Raw genomic sequence first — 11,642 nt, forward strand, 5'->3', positions numbered from 1 at the left:
TTCTTGCATCCTCAAATCTTCGAATCAGGTGTGTATCTATTGAAGTTTCACCTATTTGACAGAATAATCTCCTTCGTAAAGATTCTAAAAGAATTTCCCAAGCTTCTTTGGCTTGAGAGAAACCTGCAATTTAACCAAATTGGCTTTCATCAAGACTTCCTGTGATCATATTCAGGGCCTTGTTGTTGTTGTTGTCATATTCTATGATTTGAGCAACAGTCTATTGTTTTGTAGGTGTCAACTTGATTGTCTTATCTTCTTTTATGGTTGTATGATGTTCCCAACCATTCGTAACAGCTCGCTATACATTGACACCTTGAGCCTACAAATAGATCTTTGTCCTTGCCTTCCAGTAAGCATAATTCGTACCGATCAATTGTGGAGGCCCAGCATGTCCTTCCATGTCAAAATCAACAGACACAACAGAAAAATGTGGTGTTAAAAAAATGGAGTTACTGGGATCTTTTTCTCAAGAAAGGTTCTTGAAACCCGCTCTGATACCAATTGAAGCTTTACGGTTATACTAACCCAATATATAGCTAATCAATACTGCAAGTACAGACTTGTTAACTTGTTTAGAGTACTTAGTTCAAGATCAAGTGTAGTGTAGTAAAGTAGAAATGCACAAGGTATAGAAGGTACAGAGGAATCGGAAAGCGTAAGAACACACAGGTTTGGTACCTAGTTTGGAATAACCATTCCTACGTCTAGGGAGAACCACAATATGCTCAGCCCAACTTTTCATTTCTTGACTGCCAATATGTTTACCAAACAGGAAGATCATAAAGCGAGCACTTCACAGAATGTGTCTGTTAATCCACAGCCTCTAAACTATGTTGAAGTGTCTTGAAAAGTTGGTGCAAGATTTCCCAATCTTCACAAGTTTAGGTTACCCCTTAACTGTTTCTCTCCCGAGTTGGTATTGTGGTTTACAAGCCCTTATGCATCATTTCATCAATCAACTTGAATTGAAATTAATTCATCAAGTTGCTCTGGCTAATCTTCTAGATATGCCCTCAAAGGAGTAATATATAATTCTTGAATTCTTTATGAGAAAATCATCAATCTAATATGGTTGATATTGAAGGGTATTTATAAGTAGCTCATTAAGTTTTTCTAACTGAATAACCGTCTTGATCTTCACTCTGGACTTGGTCTTCATCCTTGGTTCACAACCGTTCTAGTAGTGTTATGATTTTTACTGTTGAACTAATTTCTTTTAGAAGTACAGACTCAATCTAAACTCAATACATGTTTTTAGACAGAACTAAAACTTGAATTAAAATATATTGTTCCATAAAAACTAAAAACAATTAGAGGGATAAAATAGTCTTTTAAAGAAGAATCCTTTTTCTAAGTTTTTATTAATAGTTAAAATGTAATGGTTGTCATTTCTTTACTTAAAGAAATGACGCCATTTTCGGACCATGGTATGATAGGGATGATATAAAAATACACATGTTAGTTTTGATATCAAATTTAATTAAAAATCATGTCTATCAGGTTCACATGTTCCACTCAGATAGACTTTTAGAATGAAATTTTTGGTAAAGAATTTAACCTTTAAATAAGGCTTTTTGGAACCATAAATAATTATTTAAATATTTTGTAATAATCATTTGTAACAAGGAGTTTAAAATATTTTATTTCTAAGCTCATTAGGCAAAATAATCGTAGGAATAAAAATTATACATAGTTTTATTTTGGAACTTGATAAAATAGGAGTTTTGGTAGAAAATTATTTTGGGGTGTCACAAAAAGCATTTGAGAGTCTTCGGGTTCGCGAGTCCTTGGTGTATTCGTTCTTTTAGTGTGCCTTCGGCTAGATGTATTCGGTGAAGCCGAATTGTCATGAGATTGATTCTTTCTCATGAATCTCTTAAATTTCCTAATAAACAAAGCAAAATGTTCGTTAGTGAAAAAATCAGCAGGGTTAGAGTTTGACCTTGATGATGTGGATGGTTGTTAACTAGCAGCTAGTGCCACGTTCCTCGTCTCTAGACCTGCTTCGTGTATGGATTTGAGTTCGAACTCATACGCCCTCACTGAAGATTTGAATGGTGTGGATTGTCTTGAGATCCCGGTGATCTCTCATGGCTATGACTTTCATTGGGAAAACCAAGGAGAATCTTTAGGTTGATCTCCTTCTGTGTAAGCTCTTTGCCAAGATTCGCCACTTCACTCATCAACTTCATAAATCTGGTTTCTATCTCATTGATGGACTCGATTGCTCCTATCTTGAAGTCTTCGAACTTCTTCATGGCAATTGTGAGTTTGTTCTCTTTTTCTTGCTCGTCTCCTTCGCCAATGAGCATCAAAGTTTCCCTAATTTCTTTTGCTGTCTTGCACTTCCTAACCCTTGAAAACAACATTTCATCTAGAGTCTTGTATAGAATGTCTCGTGCAATATTGTCTAGATTGCTACAAGTTCTCTCTTCTGCCACAAAGGAAGATTAAGTCTTGACTATCATCTTGGGTGCGCCAGCTCCTTCTGCTGCATGGTTAGGGTTCACCATCATGATTATGATAGGTCCGTCGATTATAACATCCCACATCTCGTCATGTATAGCAGACAAACGAGCCTGCATGCATACCTTCCAATCGTCAAATTTTGATAGATTGAACATGAGATGCCTAGAATGATGATGATCCATTTTTACAAAAATAGTGCAAAGTGAATTTGAGGGTTTTTTTTTAATTTTATTTTAATTTTGAAGTGAGATCTCCAAGCAGTATGCATAGAGTGTTTACCGGTCAAGGAAACTTCTCTGATACCACTTGTCTCCGCCTCTTTCTACTTCTCCAAATAGAGAGTGTTATTTGAAGAATTGATTTCTTCTTTCCTCCAACTGAAATCTTAGCTTGAGTGTGTCTTGAATCGAACAATGATGCATCTCAAGATGTCTTTTAGTGTCTAGATATAAACTTTGAAGCTTTTCTCTCTTATCTAGCACTGATTACTTGTAACTTGCACTTTTCAAGTTTTTAAAAACTTATGAATTCTTAGAATGACCAGCACCTCCTTCTGAATGGGAAGGGGGTATTTATAGGTGTGGACATTTGTCCCATTGGAGGGAAGACAAAATGTCAAAACACCCTTTGACCAGTATGTATTAACCGTTGGGTATTGAACCCATGTGGGTGTTAGTACTTTCTAGTCGTTTTATCCTTAATATGTGCAGACAATTTGTCCTGTGGTCCTGCACAAAAGGACATGACATTTAATGAAAGTTTTGACCTTGGAATCTGTTCTTATGACTCGATTTCTCCAATGTAGATCATCCCACACTTTAAGGCTTTGGACTGTTTATCGCTCAGAGAATGTTTCTGCCTTGCCCAATCGAATCTTGTAACGACTCGTCCCTTCGGTGCTCAATTATGGATGATTGACTTTATCATTCGCCCCATAACTTCTCGAGTGATCATTCTTTATCATTCGGCCTTGATAGACTTCAAGAGGTAGACCTTTCCATGATTAGGCCTTTGGTAACCTCTTAGTCTTTGTCTTTTGATCTTCATGTCTTCAAGCCTTCGAGTCTTCGGTCTTCATGATTCGTCTTTGGTACATAGACAATGAGAGCTTATCAACTTCAAGATGATGAGTTGATGTCTATGAATGCATGGTTACATATTATATTGGATAAAGATTCGTCTATCAATTCGTTCTATATTAAGACTCGACTTGACTTGTGAAATTGGGGGTCTAAACTCCTAACTTTTGTATCACCATCATCATCATGTTTACAAATAGAGGAAAGCTCTGTATGGGCTGAAACAAGTACTTTGAGCATGGTACTAATGTCTGACTTAGTACTTGCTTAAACATGGTTACAATCGAGGCAGTGCAGATAAGACTTTATTTGTTAAATATAATGGTAAACACATCATCATAGCACAAATCTATAAGGATGACTTAATATTTGAGTCAACATTTCAAAAGTACACTGAAAACTTGGGCCTTGTTTGGCAATCAGTGGTTAGCGCTTAATGGATTGTTTTAGCAAATAGTGGATATCGGACTGTGTCAGTAGATTTGACCGGCGGATTGTATTAGCGATTTGTAAAGAAATGTTTGGTAAAATTAGTTGTTTACTATTAGCAGTTGAGGTATAAAAAGACATATAAGAGCATTACAACAACAACAACAACAACAAAAACAACAACAACAACAATAATAATAATAATACAAAATAATAATTATAATTATAATTATGTTATGAAACAAAAAGAAAATGATGGATGTCCAAATGCTAGCTGAAAGTCTGATCCATTATCACAAAACAACAAGGTTAGGTGAATTGCTCAAGAATCAAACACGGGAATCCTGGAGGCAGCTTCATAGCATTTTGACCAACCAATTAGGCTAAAACAATTATGTCCAATTACTGTACATATATTATTTGTTTACTCATTTCTTGACAGTATAAACACTCCTCTCCCTCTTGTAAAGATCATCCCAGAAACATTAATACAAAGTGTTTCTTCCTCCTTTCAGTTTCATTGTTCTTCTGATCTTCTCTTCTTCATTATTTAGATTATCACACTTATAATTATATTTCATAACACGTTATTAGCACGAGTGTTCTGCCCCAAATCCACAATAATTACTTTCACTATTTTTTCCGGCGAAAACCAAATCCACGACACCATTTTTTTCCGGCCAGCTCAAAAAGAAAAATAAAATAAAAATCACCACTGTTTCGCCAACTCAACGCCGCCACCTCGCACCGTAACCCCGGCCTCCTGATTCTGATAGATCGGAGAAAGACGATGACGAGCTTTGCGTGAAGATGTCGATGATGATGAACACCAGGAAGAATAATTATCATACAATTTTTATTATATACATTGTTTTGATAAATTTTTTTTTTCAGTTGACCACGGAGAATAATGGATTGGCATACCGCTGCTAACCGGCGACCATGACGACCTCCCTTCTCCTCCGTGAGCAATAGATTGGAGCGTACAGCAGACGGTTGTTCGGTGCTACTGCTTCGTCGGAAATGAGAGGTCGTGATCGGCAAGTGGATGGTGGTCGCTATTGTTTACCGTCGTCGTCCTTCCACCCCGGTCACCGGCGCTCTCTCTCTCCGATCACGTTCGTCCATAAGCAAAGGAAAAAGATGATGAGCTTTCACGGGTTGTTTGGTATTATTGTTATTATTATTATAAGGAGGGAACAACCAGCCGAAAGGCTACTCCCTAATATATACTGCTCCAGTAGCTAATATATATATATATATATATATATATATATATATATATATAGGAATTGTATTTGGTGAGATCATCCTATTTAGACGAGATCATGAGATTACATCTCAACCATTTATTGTTTTTGTTTCACGGTTCAGATTTTATTTTAATTATTTATTATTTATTTTGTTTTCTCGGTCACATTTGGGATCAGGGAGGGCTATATGGTAATTTTAATTTTTATTTGCATAATTACGATTTGGGAATCCCATTTTTTATGCGATTGTTTTCCTTTTGCAATTGCATCTCCAACGATACTGCGACGGTCTCCTTCCCTGGCACCGGTGATATCTTCCCACGTTTTGCGATATCCAATTTCCGTAGGTGTTCTCACGTTTTGGTGCCGGTCTACATTCATTGCGGTCGCGTCTTCTTCACTCTCGCTTGTCGACATAGTCATAGGCTCGGAGTTCCATGGCGGGCTCTTCTACTCGGAGGTCGAAGCGTCTGAGGAGGAACGCTTCTAATGGTGTTGAAGGTATTCCGTGTTCACTTTTTTGGTGTTTATTTCTTTATCTGGTTTTTATTTTTTTTTTTGTTAGGGTTAGCATTGGGGCGGTTATTTGGTATTCCGGGTTACTATGTTTTGGGGCGGTGAGTGGTGTTCATATTTCGTAATTGTTTTATACAAATCAAATTGGGGGGAGATGATATTTCATATTTCATGAGTTGAATACAGTGGTATGTGCGTGGCAATTTTACCCAGTATAGTAGTTGGGTAGGTGCAGTCGAAGTATAGTGGCAGTGCAGTTGCTTAGGGCAGTTCGGCTATTATGTCCGTTTGCCAGTCCACATGTCGCACATATACGCCCTTTCTTTCTCATTCCCTTGATCGCAATCTCCTTCATCGATTTTATTCGCTTGCTAGAACCTTTGTTCTTCGATACTTGTGGCGGGTGTACTACGATTGTTTCCGAGGCTGGTATCCCACAGTATGTTTCCATTGTTGCACGTTTTCCAAGATTCGCCTCCCCACTATCTTTGTCCCCGGATATTGACGTTTCAACCCCTTCTAGTGCATGGGCAATTTGCTGCAAATTTTCAACCGTCCCGTTAGCTAATCCCAAACACTTGTAGAAAGTATTTATTACCTGGGTTTCCTCCATACTCTTAGCTACACTTTGTAATTCTTCCGCCTGCGTGCACGAATACGGATCACGACTTGTTTTTTGAACAGCATCCCGTGTCCAACGTGGAGTGATGTGCTGTGGTGGAATATGATCAAACCGCTCATCTTTCAGTATTACAAAAGCATGCCTACAAAGCAGCCCAATCCTTCTGTACATTCGGCATGTGCAACTGATGTTGTTGCTCCCATTTTCAACTACCACTGTGTATGACTTCCATTTATCGTCTTCAATCACGTATGTCCGGGTAGGTTCGCTAACTGCAAATGATCGCACTCGGCAGGAGAAACATGCACCTATTATTTCTCCCTGCAACTGGTAAAAAATTGCCAATGTGTATATTGACGCTGCTTCTCGCTCAACACTCAACGGTGTCTTTAGGGCAGGAAGGTGGCCATTGCAAGCGGCATCTAGTTCAGCTTGTTTACTTCGTTGCCTATTGATTGTGCGCTCAAACTGATAGAAAAATTCCACAAGACACATATGTTTACTAGTATTACTTCGGAAAACACTATTCTCGGATTCTGAACGAGAAGTTGTTCGCAACAGCCCTCCCATAAACATATCTTGGAAATATGCAGGTATCCATGATTCACGTTGTTCATACATAAGCTTCAACCATCCATTATTCGGTAGCCCATATTTATGCACAACACCATTCCAACGATTCTCAAACTCTTCAGGCATACAATTTTCATTCCACACAACACTGTTTAGCGCGCGACGAAATTCAGTATTCTTTGCCATTTCGGCTCCTACTTTGTCCCCAACTTTAGTCATTATATGCCACATGCAGAAACAATGACGGGTCTCGGGAAACTCCATAGCAATGGCAACTTTCATGGCTGGGTCTTGATCGGTGACTGTTATTGGTGGTGTTCTCCCCATTGCTTTTTTGAAGTTGATTAAAAGCCAACGATAAGAGTCCTCATCTTCCCTAGCAATCAAACCCGCCGCAAATGTAACACATCTCTTATGGTGGTCTACGCCGGTAAATGGAACAAACACTAGCTTGTACCTATGCATTAAAAAAAACCATTTTTTTAGAAAACAATGCATGAGTGCACCAAAGTGAAGCACACAATAGTAAACGTGCACACACATTAAATTATTTCCAAAACCGCTACCCAGCATAATGCACAGACCGGAACTCTATCGTTCACACACCAATGCACAGTGTAATGCACATACCGGAACTCTAACATGCACACCAGTGTACACTAACATTCACACACCCACAACTCCTTCGACAACCAAAACTACACACACGCACATATACTGGTTGTAGCATACAATAAACACAGCAAACACGTTGATTTACATATACACGCACATACATCAACAACCACACATGTTTCAAACAATGTAATAAATCACTTCATAACAGAATGGATTTTGGTCAATGTTATTGAGGGACTTACTTGTTGGTTTGGTATGTCGCGTCAAACGCCATGGCTTCTCCGAATACGCTAAACTGTTTTCTTGCAACACCATCAGCCCAAAACACACGACTCAATTGATCCTTTTCATTCACCTCATATTCAAAGTAGAAATCATCACAGTCTGACTTCTTTTCAAGGTAGTTGGATAGAACCATCTGTGCATCCCCACCCTTCATATATGCCAAAATTTCTCTCTTGTAGTTTTTGAAATCTTGTTGCGTAGCACCCACTTTGTTGGTTCCTCCCACCATTTCTACATACAGGTTGAAAGTCTTACTTGGCCCAATGTTAGCTTTAGCACAGTTTGCAATGAAGTGTTGATGCCCAATGTCTAGTTTCCGATTCACTTTCATGAACGGTTTGTAACTGTCCCCGCATAAATCGTGTGTGTGCCTTTCTTCAAATGACACCAGTTCGTACACCTCCCCATTTAGTCTGAAAATTATCTTAGCAATGCATCCCACTCTGTTAGAAGTACGTCGACGTTTGGGGTGTGTTGGTGCTCCACTTTCCATTAGATCTGTATCTTTAGCCTCCTTATATCCTTCCCGGGAACAAACCAAATACTTTTTCATGGAAACACCATATTTGTTCTTTATTTCTGTACTGCGGCGCACATCAAAACCAGCTGCTGAAGCATACTTTATATAAAATTTAATTCCACTTTCTAAACTTTCAAATCTCTGTCCTACAACTGGCTTAAGAGAGGGGTCACATGTTGTCATCCAGTACTTGGGAACGTCTGCAGATTCCTCCATATCAGTAGTTTGCATCTCCACGGTGTGATCACTGGGTCCTACATATGTTGGGGAAAAAATAAAATTTTCAATGAAGTGGATCAAACTACAAATACAAGTGTTTAAAAACAATACATGTTCACATACCCATAATCCAGAATTATGCACACGCTATAACTAAAACAAGCACACACCATGTCCAATAAAACACTAACGCACATTAGGTTCTCTACAGCCACTAAAACACTAACACCCACCATAACCAAACAAATCCCGAAATCAATCATGGAAATAACCATAACGAGACATAAAAATGTCATAATGTAATTAGTGTAAAATAAATTCGAGGAAAAGCACAAACCCACCAGCCGTGTACACACACTATCAAACTACAGCGCACACACTAACTCATCAAACCACATCGCAAACGCACAAACTCTGAAATCCATACACTTACGTGCATACTCCTAAATTCAAGTATTCATTACAATTACACAGTAATGCACGCACAGTAATTCGGTTTAAACATACACTATTAGCTCTCCCAAAAACATAAAATAACTTTTATATTACACAAGCCGAGGTTATGCACACGCTACCACTCACACACGCACACACCAGGACGAAATGAATAATATAATACAATGATGTAAATTGGCATCCCTCCACCCGATAAAACATTAACGCAAACCCTTACCAAACTAATATAGAAATCAATCACGGAAAAATACATAACGAATATGAAAATTGGCATAATGTAATTCGTATAAAATAATCTCAAAACCTAGCAAAAACTAACTGCCCTATGCACACACCAAAAAATAATCCTGTGAATATGTTGGAGCTTTAATGTTATACATGCAAACACAACTGGTAGAAAACAATGAATTAAAAATCAAACAAATGCACACACTTGAATAAAGAATTGCACACTCCTACACTCCATTAAAGCTCCAACATATTCACTCCTAAACTCCACATTGCTTCAATCACTCAAACTCAGCAATATGCACAGACCGTGCGCTATAAATGCACACACAATCTATAGCAGAAACAAAAAAAAAACCAAAATTGAAATACAAATTAATAACAACATACCGTCAAACCTATTAGCCATGGAAGTCTCCATTAACCTCTTTCGACTAATTGTTTCAGTTTTCTCACGCTGTTTGTTAAAAACAGACAAAACATCACATAATACTTCTACTTGGTTACCATGATTAGGATTCCTTAATATATGGGAATTATTATGTTTAATTATTTTCCTATTATAGTACATTCTAATCAAATTACAGCTCTATCCTTTTCTCTTAATTATGTCCTAAAATAATTCATATTTAAATATTAATCCTAACCATTCATTCCAATTTAATAAATGGCTCAGATTGAATCTCATGATCTCATCTTAGATGGTGATCTCATTGGATCCAGCCCCTATATATATATATATATATATATATATATATATATATATATATATATATTATACGTAGTATTAATTAGAGGTAGCAGCCTGGCTACTACCCATATATCATAAGCATATATAGTACGAAGATGAGTTATCCCAATGTGAAAGGGATATATAATATAATTTATAATATAATTGATTGTGTATATTTTATTACAATTATGTAAATGATTAACATCATTATTATTAGTCTCGTTTAGTTCACAGGTTCTCTATCAGATTGATCAGGATGCTATAAGGAATTCACGAGAACCTAGACTTTGATGGTTTTTCTGTCAAGCCCATGAATTAATTGACGGAACTAAGCATGAGTATACTGCAGAAATCAATTATTGATATATTGGAGATTTCGACCATACTCCGAAGAGGTTAGCCCGTTCATATTTTAATATGATAAAATATTATACATGCCATATATATAATCATATGATAGTAATTATGTGCAAATGATTATTATGTGCACTAGTAATATATTATTTGGCATGACAATATCATTATGGCATGTTTTAGATGAACATATGATCTATACTTTACATCGAAATTAATGATTCAATTATGAGAGCATTTGAAATATAAAATACAGCAATAAGCATATTAGAAATTACCATTTTATATGGTAAAAGCTATGAATATTATGTAACAATTATTTTTGTGTCACAATTTGCTCTCTTATGCTATGGCCATACGAATCATCATGAAATAAGATTCGGCATAATAAATATTTTGCTATAGGTCATAAAGTTTATCCCATTTGCTATAAATGAAAGTTATTTTGATATGCTTATCAAAATCATGGGATTAATATGCATGCGTATTTGGTATATGCTATCTATAAATATCATATGTTGAAAATGGATGTGAACTATGATATTTAATGTGATGCCTAAATTTTAAAGGCTATATATATGCTTGAAAGAAGCAAATTAAATGATCAAGTTGATGAGGAAGTTTAAGACGAAAAATAAGTCATAATGTTTTTAATTGTCAGTAGTATTATTGGGAGGAGGAACATCTTCATCTAACAAAGCCAGTACTTCCTGTATGTCCTCTGGTGCTAATTCAGGAATATCAGGAAATATAGGAGCTTGTGATGAACTCTCAGGAATAGTTGAAGGAATAGTTGTCGGATCTATATACCTTCTCTTTTTAGAACTATTCCTGTCACATTTGTCTCTGAGTCTTATTGTTGCCTCAGCCAACTCTATGTTTGGATTCTGTAGAATCGCTTTCTTCTCATCTTCTAGCCCCTTTATTACCCTTTGCAGTTCAGCTTGATCTTTGNAGATTGAATCTCATGATCTCATCTTAGATGGTGATCTCATTGGATCCAGCCCCTATATATATATATATATATATATATATATATATATATATAGGTAAACACTATTATTTTTAAAAAATATTAATATTATAAATGTTCAACAACATAATGTATTTGCAGTTGAATTGAGACAGGATTTTTAGATATCAATTTGTGAAAGTTGTTGAATTGAGATATTTGAAATCAAGTATTATATATATCCATATATGAATATGAATTTATAAGGGATATATCTCTAATTAGAAGAAGACTACATTTAAACAAATTTTATTCATTTTCAAAGAAAAAAAA

The sequence above is a fragment of the Ipomoea triloba genome, chromosome 8 (genome assembly GCF_003576645.1).
Source record: "Ipomoea triloba cultivar NCNSP0323 chromosome 8, ASM357664v1".
Lineage (NCBI taxonomy): Eukaryota > Viridiplantae > Streptophyta > Magnoliopsida > Solanales > Convolvulaceae > Ipomoea > Ipomoea triloba.